Source organism: Dasypus novemcinctus, chromosome 20 (assembly GCF_030445035.2).
Source record: "Dasypus novemcinctus isolate mDasNov1 chromosome 20, mDasNov1.1.hap2, whole genome shotgun sequence".
NCBI classification, from domain to species: Eukaryota; Metazoa; Chordata; class Mammalia; order Cingulata; family Dasypodidae; genus Dasypus; species Dasypus novemcinctus.
In genome coordinates this window covers 15,778,359-15,794,006 of record NC_080692.1, presented here as the reverse complement: position 1 = coordinate 15,794,006, position 15,648 = coordinate 15,778,359, and the positions used below count along the sequence as shown (strand labels likewise).

The window sequence follows — 15,648 nt, the reverse complement described above, 5'->3', positions numbered from 1 at the left end:
ACCCTGCAAACTTTGCTTAAAGAAATCATTGAACATCTATATGGAAGGCCATTCCACTTTCCTGGATTGGAAGACTAAATACTGTCAAGACGTCATTTCTACCCAAAACATTTTACAGATTTCAATGTAATCCCACTAAAAATTCCAACAAACTTTTTTGCAGAAATGGAAAAGCTAATCATCAAATTTAATCGGAAGGGTTATGGGCCCTGTTTAGCCAAAACCATCTTGAAAAAGTGAATGAAATTGGAGGACTCATATTTTCTGACTTGAAAACGCATTATAAAACTACAGTGGTCAGAAAAGGATGATACTGGTACAGAGATAATATTTAGACCAATGGATTCAAATTAAGAGTTCAGAAATAGACCCTCACATTTATGGCCAATTGATTTTTGACAATGGTGCTAAGTTCACTCAATTGGGAAGAATAGTCTCATCAATAAACACTATTGAGAAAAAGGATACCCAAATGCAAAAGAAGGAAATGGTCCCCTATCTTACTCCACATAAAATATCTCAAAATGAATCAAATACCTAAATATAAGAAGTAGGACAATAATGCTTCTAGAAGAAAATGTAAAGAAGCACCTTCAGGATCTGTGTTAAGTAATGGTTTCTTAGACTTTAAACCAAAAGTACATGCAAAAAAAAAGAAAAATTAGATTATAGGGACCTCATTATAATTAAAACCTTCTTATCATATAAGTGAAAAGACAACCTACTCAATGGGAGAAAATATTTGGAAACCACATATCCAATAAGTGTTTATTATCCAGAATACATAAAGAAAAGCCACAACTCAACAATAAAAGACAACCCAATTAAAAATGGGCAAAACTCCTTGCTCCTCAAATGTGGCCACTCTCTAGGCTGAACACAGCATATAAACAAATTATCATCTCCCTCAACATGGCACTTGAATCTTGGGGATGAGCCTCCCTGGCACTAAGGAATTATTACCAAGCACCAACTACCAATGCATCTAGGAAAAAACCTTGACCTTAAGGGGAAAATGTTAAATATAAATGAGTTTTTATGGCCAAGAGATTTCAAAGTGACTCATTTATAGGTTCTCTACACATGGTCCTTCTGTCCTTTTATTTGAACCTATAATTAGTACTATACTTGACAAATATATGCCCCAGAGACTTAAATCTTTAGTCCACCCATGTGCCAGTTGAGCCCTGAATTTCAGCAGAATTGCAGCACCTACTCTCCTGTTCATTGGACTCACCCACGACAACTAAAAATGAGATGACAATGGGCAATGCCCATCCCAAGGAAGAGAGTGTCTGCAACTGCAAGCAAGATAGCTCCATCTACCTGCCAAATGAGATCTAAGCTCCCTCTCAATTAGAGGCAGAATGGGTATCACCATCCCAGAATCATCAGGATTGGGGAATGCACAATGACCAACAACAGACTTATCATTATTCTAGCAATGGAAGAACTCTTATCATTAATACAAAGGCAGTGGTCACCAGAGGTTCTGAGGGATGGGGGAGAGAAGAATAGTGCAATATGTGTGCATTTCAGGACATTGGATTTGTCCTACATGACATTGCAGTGGTGGATGATGCAGGCCGTTGTGTATTTTGTCATAACTTACAAAATTGTGTGGGACAGAGTATAAACTATAATGTAAATGGTTAGTAGCAATGCTTGAATATGTATTCATCAATTGTAACAAATGTATCACACTAATGAAGGATGTTGATAATGTGGGAAAGTGGGAGAGGGGGAGGGAGTGGAGCATATGGGAATCCCATATATTTATATAACATTTATGTAATCAAAATCTTCTTTAAAAATAAAAAATTAATTAAACTTAATGTAATTATTCATACAGTTGGAAAAAATGGGCAAAAGACTTTAATAGGCATTTCTCCAAGGCAGATATACAAATGGCTAAAATCATATGATATGAACTAGGCCTAGAGCTTCAGCCTAAGAGTTACCTCCTGAGAGCCTCCATGTTCCTCAAATGTGGCCACTCTCTAAGCCAAACTCAGCATGTAAATGAAACACCTTCCCTCCAGTGTGGGACATGGCTCCCGGGGATGAGCCTCCCTGGCACCGAGGGGTTACTACCAAACACCAACTGGTGCTATAACTAGAAAAACACCTTGAATAAAAGGGTCAACTCAGACCAGGGGAATAGCTCAGCCTACATGTAATATCAGGTGTTAAAAACTGCTTTTTGACCTTGAATAAAGGAAGAAATGGAAAGGACAAAGAGTTTATATGGCAATGAGTCTCCAGAAAAGAGTTGGGAGGTCATCAGAGGGCTTACGTTTATGCATGCCTCAGCAGGGTCCTGGGTGGTACTGCAGGGACAGATGCTGGACACTGTATGTCCTGCCATGGCCCACTGGGTGAACTGGGGGAGAGTGTAAACTACAACGTAAACCATTCTTCATGTGGTGCAGCAGTGCTCCAAAATATATTTACCAAATGCAATGAATGTCCCACAATGACGAAAGAGGTTGTTGATGTGGGTGGAGTGGGGTGAGGGGTGTGGGGGTATATGGGGACCTCATATTTTTTTAATGTAACATTTAAAAAATAAATAAATAAAACCATAAAAACGATGTAAAAATCATTAGCTATTAGAGAAATGCAAATCAAAACCCCAAAACCATGATTACATACCATTGCACTCCGACTAGAATGGCTACTATTTAAAAAAACCAGAAAATTAGAAATGTTGAAGATGTGGAGAAATAGGAATAATCATTCATTACTCATGGGAATGTTAAGTAGTGCAGCTGCTATGGAAGATATTTTTGCATTTCCTCAGAAAGCTAAGTATGGAATTACCTTATGACTTGGCCGTCCTACTTCTATACATCCGAAAGAATTGAAAGCAGACTTCAAAAAGATATTCACACACTGATGTTTATAGCAGCATTATTCACCATTGCCAAACAATAGAAGCAACCCAAGAGTCCATCAACTAATGAATGGATAAATAAAATGTGGCATATACATATAACGGAAAATTATTCAGTAGTAAAAGGAATGAAATTTTGATACATGAGTACTGATATGAGAACAACTAGAATAAGCAGGCTCATAGAGTAAGAAACTAGAATATTGGTTACTAGGGGCAGGGCTGGGGGAAGGGAATAGGGAGTTATGCTTAAATTGTATGATGTTCTATTTGGGTTGGTTGTAAAGTTTTGATAATGTATTGTATAGGTAGCACAACATTTTGAAAGTAATTATCAGCACTGAATTGTATGTGTAAATGTGGTTAAAAGGCAAAATTTCAGGTTGTTTATGTGACTAGATAAAAATGAAAAATAAAACTTAGCACTATACTGCATGGTGAGCACTCTTGTAATGATGAGCTATAGTTAATAATTCATTTGTAAATATGTTCTTTCCTGACATTTCAAATATAGCACAATGATTCAAGGTGTTACTAATAGGATGGTATATGAGAACCCTATTTTGCATATTTCATGCCTGATTTTTCTGTAAACCTAAAATTAACTTCTCTAATTAAAAATTCATTGACCATAAATTTAGGGTCAATATTTGAACTGTTAATTAGATTCCATTCATCTATATGTCTGTCCTTGTGACAATACTATGAGTTTTGATATCTGTGGCTTTGAAATAAGCTTTAAGCACGTGGACTGTAAGTCCTCCAACTCTTCTTTTTTGAGATCGCTTTGGGTATTTGGGGCCCCTTACCATTCCATATAAATTTGATAATGGGTCTTTCCATTTCTGCAAATTCTGTTGAATTAACATCTTAACAATATTTATTCTTTCAATCGATGAACACAGAATGCCCTTCCATTTATTTAAGTCTTCTTTCGTTTCTTTTAGCTATGACTAAAAGTCCAAGTCCTTACATCCTTGATTTGATTTATTCCTACGTATATGATTTCTTTTGTTGCTGTTATAAATGAGATTTTGTTCTTGATTTCTTCTTCAGATTGTTCATTACTACTGTTTAGAAACACTAATGAATTTTGCCAGTTGATCTTGTACCCTGCTACCTTGCTGAATTCATTTATTTGTCCCAGTAGCTTTGTTGTGGACTTTTCAGGATTTTCTGTGTATAGGATTATGCCATCTGCACATAGGAATAGTTTCACTTGTCCCTTTCCAAAATATTTCTTTTCTTGCCTAATTGCTCTAGATAGAACTTCCAGTACAATGTTGGTGTACATTGGTGACAGTGGGGATCCTCGTCTTGTTCTTGATCTTAGAGGGAAAGGTTTCAGTCTTTCACCATGGAGCATGATGTTAGCACTGGGTGTTTCATATATGCCTTTTATCATGTTGAAGAAATTTCATTCTAGTCCTAGCTTTCTACATGTTTCATCATCAAGACAGAATGCTGAGGGGAAAATGTAAGGGGGGAGGAGGAAGGCATATGGGAATCCCCTATAATTTTTATGTAACTTTTAATGTAATCTAAAACTGCTTTAAAAATAAGAAAAAGAAAGAATGCTAGATTTTGTCAAATACTTTTTCTACATCTATCTAGATAATCACATGCTTTTTAAATCTTTGTTTTGTTAATGCATTAATGTGAAAATTTGATTTTCTTATGTTAAACGATTGTCCCATAACTGGGATACATCCTAATAGACCAAGATTTATAATTTTTTTTGATACTCTGTTTGATTTAATTTTCTAATATTTTCTTGAGGAATTTTGCTTTTATGTTCATAATAGAAGTTGGTTTATAATTTTCTATTCTTGTAATGTCTTTATCTTGCTTTGGAAATAGTATGATGTTGGCTTCAAAGAATGAGTTATGGAGTTTTCACTCTTCTTCAGTTTTTTCAGAGATTTTGAGCAAAATTGGTAGAATTCACCTGTGAAATCATCTCATCCTGAGCTTTTCTTTGTTGGAAGGTTTTTGATGACTGATTCTATCTCTTTACTTATAATTGGTCTGTTGACATTTTCTATTTCTTCTAGTCAGTGTAGTTTCTAGGAATTTGTCTGCTTTATCTAGGTGTTCTATTTTGTTGGCATACAGTTGTTCATAGTATCCTCTTATGATACCTAAAATTTTTTCTGTAGGGTCAGGAGTAATGTATCCCTTTTCTCATTCTTAGTCTCAATTTTATTTATATTTTCAGAGAATGAATTTTTAGTTTTTTTAATGTTCTCTATTCTTCAATTCTCTATTTCATTAAATTCTTCTCTAATGTTTGTTATTCCTTTCCTTCTGCTTCTTTTGGGTTTAGCTTGCTGTACTTTCTCTAATTCCTCCAGGTTACAGTTAGGTCTTTGAATTTAACTTTCTTCTTTTTTAATGTAAGCATTTATGACTATACATTTCCCTCTGTGCACCTCCTTTGCAGTCTCCCATAAGTTTTTATGTGTTGCATTCTAATCTTCATTTGTTATAAGAAAATTACTGATCTCTTTTGTGATTTTTGATCCATTAATTTTTTAGAAGTGTATTTTTAACTTCCATATATTTGTGGATTTTCCAATTTTCTGCCTGTTTTTGCTTTCCTTCTTCATTCTATTATGGTTAGAGAAGATCTTTGTATAATTTCAGTTTTCTTAAAGGTATTGAGACCATTTTGTGACCCAACATTTTGTCTATCCAATCTCAAAGGAAAGAATGCCTTAGGCTTATGAGAGAAGATTAGCATTTCATGGTAATAAAATGTCAAAGACAGATATAATCCTGCCTGAATACCAGGGGGTTCATTGTGAACCAACAAAGAGACATTACCATACTTTCTGTGATGAGCTATTCTTCTCTGACTTCACCACCATTCACAGAGAAAACAAAATGATAACTTTTTTATGATTTCCCCTAAAGAATTTGGCCTCGTCTACGCCTCCTTCTGACTGAGCAATGGCACCTGCAGGAGTGGGGTCCACCTGAACAACAAGCTGTGTTCTGGGGAGGCTCCCACCCCTCACTTTCACACCTTTCTGGTTCCCTGCATGGCCCACTCCTGTGGTTCTCTGGGCTTCAGCCATCCCAGCAAGGGGCCTTTCTCCAAATGGGAACCTGTCACACATACTCCCTGCACCTGCAGCATCATGATTATGACATCACTTTAATCAAAGGAGCTACCCACAAGAATACAAGTGGACACAGACAACACACAGCGAATGGACACAGAGAGCAGACAACTGGCAGGGGGAGGAGAAGGGGAGAGAAATAAATAAAAAATCTTTAAAAAAAAAAACTTCCTTTTTAAAAAACAACAACAAAGGAGCTACCCATTCTCCACATCTTTTTTCATTGCATCCCTCAGTTTAAGTTTCTACAGAATAATTACCACTATATAAAATCATCTAATATTTTCCTTCATTTTCTGGCTTGTTTTCAACTATGTTGTTAAAATTTTTCAGCACTGTAGTCCCCATGTCTAGAATTGCTCCCTAGTATGTAGTTGGTGCTCAAAAAATTTGCTGAATGAATAAAAGTGAGTTCTGAATATAGTCATATATAGTGGTTTTAAGTTATTCTCTGTTCTCTTCTTCAATTCTTTGATCCCCAAACTCTTCTAAATTCCCATGAAAAGTTGTGTTCGAAGTTCTGGTCTGCCATGGCAAATTGACAGGGCTGTCTCACTCTTGGGGTATTTTAAATGTATAATCAGATGAGTTTTATTAGATCAATACAGTTGTGCAACTATCACATTAATCCTGTATTGGAATCCTTTCATCAGTCCCCCAATTCTCCCATTTGCAGCAATTACTCCTTCCAACCCCAGACCCAAGCATCCTCTGACCTACTTTCTATCTATAGTTTCTTCCTTTCCAGAAATCTTGTGTAAATGTCATCATATAATATGTATTCTTTTGGGTTTGACTTCTTTCAATAGCAAAATATCTTTGGGTTTTATCCAGTTTTAAGCAGTAACAACAGTCTATTCCTTCTTATTACCACATAATATTCCATTGTATGGATATACCATACTTTATTATTGCATAGTTTTGCACATTTGTGTACAAATATTTGCATGAGCATAAGTTTTCATTTTTCTTAGGTGAATGCCTAAGAGTGGAATTGCTGGGTAATATGATAAGAGTAAGTGTTATTTGTTAAAGAAATTGTTCTACTGTTTTCGAAACCGATTGTACCATTTTACATTCCTACTTCTCATGTATGACAGTGGTCATACGTGGTCTCTGGGCCAGAGGGAATAGCCTTATCCTACCTTTTGGTGATTTCCTTGCTTTGTTGGTTCATGCGCATTAGTGTTTCCAGTTTGTGAGCTTCTCCATTGTCCAGACTGGAATATAAAGGAGGCAAAAAGAAATCCAGGGAATTTGCTACCTAATCGCTTCTTGATTCAACGTCTAGGTCCTCAATCAGTCCACTCTTTTCTCTACCATTCAGAATCCTCAGATGCTTTTAGGTATAGTAGGGACAGAGGAATAGTGTGGAATGTGACACTCACCTTTGTTGGCGCCTGCAGCCAGTGTAGTGATTAACCCTGGGGCCACACTGCTTAGGTTCAGACTTGACAGTACCAGTTCCTAGCCGTGTGATTGGTGCTCAGTCCCCTTATTCACAAAGGGGGCATGTTGTAAGGATTAAATAAGTGCATCCATGTAAGAGACTTGAACAGTTGTGAGAATGTGGTAAGGCTGTGGTCATAGGTGTTGTCTGAATCCAATACCTGTGTTCTTGTCACAACACTCTTCTGCCTCCCTGGGAAAGACAGTCACACAAGTCATTGCTATTCCCAGAGCTGGAGTGGAGATCCTTATGTCACGACCTACTCACTGTGCTGTGACTGTACCTGACCTACATTTACAACTTTATATTTCACTGCAGAAATAAATTGTTTTCAAGTGTAAGTTCCTGTTTAATATTGCATCCTTAGTACCTAACTTAGTGCCAAGTACATAATAGGAATTCAACAAATGTTTAAAGGACTAATACAACGGTTTCCCATTACTCCCAGTCATGTTGCTCACGGTCATCTTAAAATCGTACACTGTTAGAGGTAACCTCGTGGTCATCTAAAAATCATACACTTAGAGTTTAAAGGGAGCTGAATGTTCAGCCAGGATTAAAACACTTTAAAGTAATGATGATAATAACTAACATTTATTGAATGTTGAGATGTGCCATACATATTAACTTACAACAATATTGTTAAATAGAACCTATAAATATTGCCATTTTACACATAGGAAATTGAGGCAGAGAGACAAGGCATTTCCATAGACATATGCAGGAGGTACCACGATTAAATACCTTTTGTTTGTTTTAAGGATTTTAAAATGGAAGTTACATAAGTAAACTCAGAAGTGTGTTCATGTAATCTCTAGATGATGACATTTCCTCATTGGTCCCTGCATAGCCCTCTTTTATTTTATTATTGGTTTATTTTTTAAAATAATATAATAATTGTGACTCAGATCACCATTTTACTCAATATACATATTTGTAATTTAAGGGGTAGTGAATTTTCCAGGGTCACAACTTTATTTTGTGGTGTCAATCTCAAATCCATGTTTCCTGAGTAATGAGCTGGCACTCCTTATGGCTCCTCCTTCTTTTTCTTATCAATTTCCCTCTTTTATCTCTCTCCTTCCTGTTTTTCCATCTCTTTCTCTCTTCATTCAGATTTTCTTTAGATCAAGAGGAGAGAGCAAAATGGGTAGTCTGGAAGGTAAGGTAAGTGACTGGACAGAGTTGGTCAGCTAACTAATGGGTATTTCATTACTGCTTAATGATATTTTTCACCAGATAAACTCAGGGTTAGAAGGAGTGGCATAGGCCAAATCTTGCCTAACATATCCCTTCCAAGGTACCCTGTAGTAGTGCTTGATCTTCTTCCAAAAAATCACTCTCTCCAGGACAATTTATTTATTTAGGTAGCTCTACCTATTAGATCTTCTTAATGGTTATCCCAAATCAATTTCTCTAAGGTTCTATTCCTTGTTCTTAGTTTGAATATATGGGATTGAAAAGAATATCCATGAGGTATAGCAGTGCTCCAAAATATATTCACCAAATGCAATGAATGTGCCACAATGATGAAAAAGGTTGATGATGTGGGAGGAGTGGGGGGTGGGGGGTGGGGTATATGGGAACCTCTTATATTTTTTAATGTAACATTTTTTTGTGATCTTTGTATCTTTTTTAAAAAAAACACTATTAAATTAAAAAAAAAAAAGAATATATATGATCCTTTATTTCTCAGAGAGTGGTGTATAGACCACCAGCATCAGAATCTTAAGGTGTGGCTGTTCAAAATGCAGATTTGGGGGCTCTATCCCAAAAGAAATACAACAGCCTCCACGGAGGTGAGACCTATGAAGCTTTACATATAGTAAGAACTTCTAAGTAGTTGGCATATATCCCCAAATTTGAGTGAAACTCTGGACTAATCAGAATCTCTTATACAGAGATTTCAGTGGAAGGCAGAGATTCATAAATCCAGAAGGGTCCCGTGGGTAAGCTACTAAACAGAGAGGAATTCCCAAACCCAGAAAAGAAACTAGCTCCTACGGTCCCCCTGCACCTGCCCTGCGCAGCGCCGTTTGCTCCGTGGGTCCTGTGCTCCCTCGCGGTGGTCCTGCAGGGGACGTTTTTGTCTCAGCTCAAACTGCCTTCAGCTCACTGTGTCTCCAGCACAGTAACACGCAGCTAACTCCTCCCCGCTCCGGCTGTTCGTTTGCAGATACAGTGTGCTCTTTGTCTCTGGAGATGTCGAATGGTCCTTCAGGGATGTTGCATAATTCTTAGTTCCTCCATCAGGTTTAATTTCTCCAACGCATTCCAGCCCCAGCCCTGGAGCCTGTCGGAGCCAACTCATCCAGTAGCTACTAAAGGTGAATCCCGAGGTTGCACAGTAGAGCCTCGGAGAGCCCCCGGCTGCACCAGATCTCCCCCCAGATTCCAACAGTTGGATTTCACTCTGAACACCTGGAACAGGCCAAAACGTGGAACAGGCGCTCACCCGTGTCAGGGAGGCAGCAAGAGGGTTCCCACACGTGGTCGACTCAGAGGGCGCCGAGCGCGCTGCACGGCGGGCGGGGTCGCAGCGCAGACCGGGCGCCCAGGGCGCGGGCTCACCCGCTGGGTGACGCGGGGCGAGGGGGGCCTGCGCCCGAGGTCACGGAGCTGCTGCGCGCCTGCCGCTCCGCCTCCGGCCGATTCGCTAGGCAGGCCTGACAGACCCCCACACTTGAACTAAGTTAGACTGAAATCATTATCAAGAGAGCATTTCGTAGCATTTGCCGCAGTGAATGTGCTCTGCTCTCCCTGCCCATCGCACCTCTGAGCCCAACTTTTCCGAATGGTTACTTGCCGTCCTCGCTGGGCATTAGCCTTGGTGACCTCTCCCAGATCGCCAGGACTAAAGTGCTGTCATCGTTTCTACGTGTGCCTCACCTTCCTAAGTATACGACGTGCATTTTCATGGTCCTCAAAGCGCTAAGGAAACACTTCTGACACGTAACTGCTGGCTTCTGCTTTTCTAAGAGGCTGAAAGCCCCACCTTCAGGCTCACCCCAGCCATCTCAATAAAATGTCTTTGTTTTCGCCCTCACTCTTCCCGCAATCTCTAGATAAATCATAATTTTGGCTCTAATGAACAGGAGAGAGAGACTGGAGAAATTAAGGACCGTTGTGTAAAATCAAATCTTACTGTTTTGGGACAGTCACATGAAATTGATGCTTTTCCTCTAGATGTGAATCTAGGCGCCTGTGAGTTAATACACAGCATGGATTTAGCCAAAGGTGGTCATCAGCATGTGAGACGGTTCCAGCATCACTCTGCGTACTCAGGAGCTCCGGGTAGAAGGGCTCCCTGTTAATATTCTTCAGTAAGTGCATAATTAACGTGGCCCATGGCACTAACATGAGAGAGTAGTGGGTAATGCATATGTAATGGTTGTATTTCTAGAGTTATGCAAACATGGTTTCCGTGAATCTGAAAGTAGAGCAAAAATTTAGTATTTTACTTCCTACCTTTCTATGTTCCATTAACTTGCAGCTGTAATAAAATTTCTCTTAAAAAGTAAATATTCAATTTTATTCCCATGAAAGGAATTTTACGTACTTTACCCTACTACTGCAAATATTCGAATATAGTCTCCTTCCTTAGTTATATATGTAAATAGCAAAGAGATTTCCCGTTTTTTTTAAATTTTAATTCTCACTGAAAGCAGAAACACATTCTGACTTGTTATGAGCAAGAACTCGAGCTGCACGCTCAGCACTAATAACTATTTTAACACGCCACACATTGTTGGTTGCAATTTCAGTTCCAGTTTAATAATTCGTTAACTATTTACTAACTGAGCATCATGTGCAACATACTGTGTAAGACTCACAACTGGATAAAACGAAATGTAAAAGATATGACTCCATATCCAAAGAGGTTACCATACTGTCTGGGTGATCTCTATATTGAAATAACAGTACATAATATAAAGTGATTGCAACAATACATAATATAAAGTGATAAAGTGATTATGACTAAGATATTTAGTTGATGTTAATACTTGTTTCCTGCCATTCTTTCATTCTTCTTGCATTAGTTCCCTACTTTTTTCCCATTTTTCTCTATACCACCAAAAATTAGCAACGGAACTATTGTATACACAACATTTTAAGTACTTAAGTATCATTGTTACTTTTAACATGTAACATCATGTGATTTTTCACTGTGATTTAAATTCACAATAGCTTTCCATAGTTTATATTGCATATGCTCTTCACAAACCTAGAACCTTAGAACTTGAATGAAAGTATGTATCTATTGGCTGTAATTCTCCCCAACAGTGGAGGCTTTACCTCCACACTCTTCTTTTTGGTTTCAAATCTCTCCTCTCAACCTTATTCATCATTTGTATGGGAATTTCCATAATTCAGAAAATTAAAACCATTAGTTCTTATACACTCAACCAAGACCAACCTTGCAAGAGGAAAATGCAAATTACAGTGTTTGGGACCTGCAGTAACATGAGATGGAAAGGAGGGAAGAGATTAGAAAACGATTAAAGACATAAAATTTATAGGACCTGGTGAATTATTATGTATTGGGGTGATTGGAATTTCTTATAGAACAAACACAGGAATGATGAATATGCCTTTTATCCTCATAAGGAATTGAGTAGGTTTGGAAGAAGAAGATCATTAACACAGATTTGGAAACATTTAATTGAGCTACAGTTGCAATTATCATAGTGTATATCCACCATATTGCTGTAGAAATGAGAGACTGACAGAGAGATTGTACATTCAACAGTATTACTGCTGAATCAGTTAACAGAGCTCTGGAGTGAATCCAGTCTGAGTTTCTAGAGATCTCCTTTTCTGTCACTATTTCAAAGTGTCCTCTACATTCCTGGCTGAAGCAAATTTTTAGAGCTCTCCTACTTTTCCCATGAGAAAAAAAGAAGCAATAAATTAATGTCACTTACAGTTAGGGATGAATATAGTGAAGATTTAGGTTTACTCCTTCTAAGAACCTCATGTCCTCTGTTATCATTTGGAATTCAAAAACCTATTAGTGAAGTGGAAAACATTCATTATATTTATATTGTATAATTGTCCATCTGGTCTAATCAAAGAAATCATTATTACTAACAAGGAAATTACAATGTGTCCAGGAGAATATTTATAGATAAGAATCAATAAATATCCAATACTACACATAGAAAATAAAATAGAATAAATGTTCTCAATAGCAAAAACAACATATGTGCCCTAGATATCAATTTAGTATGAAATATACAAGGGATTTCAGTAGAATATTCTGAAATGTTATAAGGAATGTAAAAAAGAGTTGACTAACTTGAACAAGGTAACTTTTTCTCCTTTAGAGAGAGTTGCTATTATGAAAATGTCATTTGCTATAAATTAATTTTTACTTTTTTCATACTGCAAAATTCACTAACATTTATGAGTGAGAGGGAGTTCTTATACGGATAAGACACTTCTGTCCCTGGAACAGGCACACATAGTACATCCCTGAAAAACCAAGACTAATATTCTTCTCAGCTTGAAAATATTTGCTAGACCCCATGACTGCGCATCATTCTGTTAATTTGTTTGTTTTTACTAACTGAGGAATAAGGTGTAAATAAAAAGAGACAAATGCTGGAATGTTCCCCAAGTTGAAAATTAAATAGAAAATCCTCTGCCATAATCTTTTTTTTTTTAACCAGAATATTGCTTTTATTCTTTAATTTATTTTTTATTTTTTAAAATACATTGTTTATTGAAGCATATCATTCATACATGAACATGCATAAACAATAAGAGTATAATAAAGACTGTGAACTTAAAAAATAAACATATATAACATCATACAGAGATCTCATACATTACTCTTCCACCAACACTTGCATTGTTATAAAACATTTATTACAAACTATGCAAGAGCATCATCAAAATTTACTACTAACTATAGTCTCTATCTTACATTTGGTTTATTTTTCCCCAACACATACTAATTTTTAAAAATATTTTTTTTATTACAGAGATTGAGAATTTGCAAAGGAATCATACACATGTGTAGAATTCCCATACAACAGTCCTTCACCTACACACCACATCATGGTGGAATATTTGTTACAGATTATGAGATAATATCATCTGACTATTACCACCAACCATGGTCCATAGCATACATTTGGCACACTTTTTCCATACACCTCCATTATCAACTCAGTACAGCTTTGGCATTGATGCAAGAATATTATAGTACTGCTGTTAACCACAGTCTATAGGTCACATCAATTGTAGTTTTCCCATGCTTCTCCACATTCCCACGTCCATAATATTTTGACCTAAAATGTTGTACCATCCAGATAAATAGGAGCTCCCCCAGAGGACTCAAACAAAAATTGTCTATTTCAAATATTAGTATTGAGGTGAGATGGTAGTGAAATCACTGTTGCAATTTGGATTCACAGTTTATCCCTTTGCATGCTTGCACCCTGAATGCATACTGCTCAGTGTCCTAAAGGTGCTTTAAATTAATATGGTGTTTTCCTGGACTGGTAGTGCCATCATCTCTTGAGAATCTACCCTAATTAAATGCTTCAAAAGGCTTCCACACGTAAAATTACATAGAAAATGAGGATCTTACAGGTAATCATACCCCAATGACTACAGAAAAAAAGTCATCACAAACCAGGACACACAGGCATAAGAGATAGAAGAAACAGACCCACGAGAGTTATGAATATTGGCATTGACAAACAGCAAAATAACTGTGCTAGCTGTACTTCAAAATAATTCAGAGAGAAAGAAACTCTATAGAATGATTAAGAGAATACTAAAGGAATACTATAGAATTTCTATAAATAAAATTTGATATTAGAAATACTGAAGACTTCTTTAGCAGCATATTAGACACAGATGAAGTGAGAATTCATTGTATGGAATGTAGAGCTGAAGAAGTTTTCCAGAATGCTGTACATAGAAATCAATAAATGGGAAAATAAAAATGATGGAGATACACAGAGAATAGAGTGTAAAGTTCTATGTGGTTTCTAATTTGAGTTCCTGAAAGAGTACAGAAAATGAATTGTATGTGCATGCATATAAGTATTCAGAGATTGTAATTGAGGGGATAGGTAGTAGATAGTTGTAGAGAGAGCACGTAGAAGTGTGAGTATTTGGTGGCTAGGTAATAGGGTTTTTTTATACCATTCTTTCTATTTTTTTAACTATTTCTGAAAATTATAAAGAAAAATTTAAGAAAAAGTTACTGAAAATTAGCAAAATTATCATTTATCTAGGAATAAATCTAGGAAAAAGAGACAATAATGCATTTATAGAGATAAATTTTATATTAATTGAAAGATACTGGGAGCAGGTGCAACTCAGTAATTCCCTGCCTGCTTCACATGTATGAGGTCCCAGGTTCAATCCCCAGTACCTTCTAAAAAAAGATATTAACACATAAATAATAGGAATGTCACATCATGATCATGAATTGGAATTTTCATTATTGTAAAGACGTTCCTTGTCTATTATTTGATCTCTAATTTCAGTGCATTGGATGCCAAAATTTACTTTGGTGGTACTTAATGAGGTTATTCCAAATTATGTATAAAAGAAAAAGCAGTAAAAAATAATCAAGCCAATGTGATAGAAAAACCAGGAGTGAGAAAAAAGTATTACCCTTTTGAATGGCAAAACTTATTATCTATCAATTTAAGATAGCTTTGAAATGTAAATAGGCCACATGACAGAAGAAAGAGCTCAGAAACAGGGAATGGGTACTTGATATATAATAGAGATGACAATGAACATTTGTGGAAAAAATAAAAATTTTCAATAATTAGTGTTTGAACATTTAGATATCCATTTCATATATATACATATATATATACACACACATATATACTTATATGTACATATATATAAATACACATACATACTTGGCTATGTATTTGAATTGTGGGAAGACGGCATTGGACTAACAGGCAGGGCTCAATGCTCTCACAAAAACAATGGAAAATGAGCCAAAATTTGCCTTAGGGACCTGCTTTGAGGGTCAGCAGATCAGGACAGTGCTACACAACTCCCAGGAGGGTGAAGAACATAGAGACAATGAGCCTGAAAAAACAAACATGAATGTGGCAATTTGGCATTGTTTATGAATTCCAAAAATAGATATTGAATTGTGTTTATAAACTGGTCTGTTCCTCTGGGCATAT

General features: G+C 36.7%; 1 long non-coding RNA gene across 1 annotated transcript; it reads right to left on the bottom strand.

Annotated features, from left to right (window-relative positions):
- Positions 1-9,128: 9,128 nt before the first annotated feature.
- Positions 9,129-15,038, bottom strand: LOC139437081 (uncharacterized). Its single transcript, XR_011646631.1, has 2 exons — positions 12,397-15,038; positions 9,129-10,901 (listed from the first exon to the last, which is right to left on the bottom strand). It is a non-coding gene; the product is annotated as an uncharacterized lncRNA (long non-coding RNA).
- Positions 15,039-15,648: the final 610 nt, after the last annotated feature.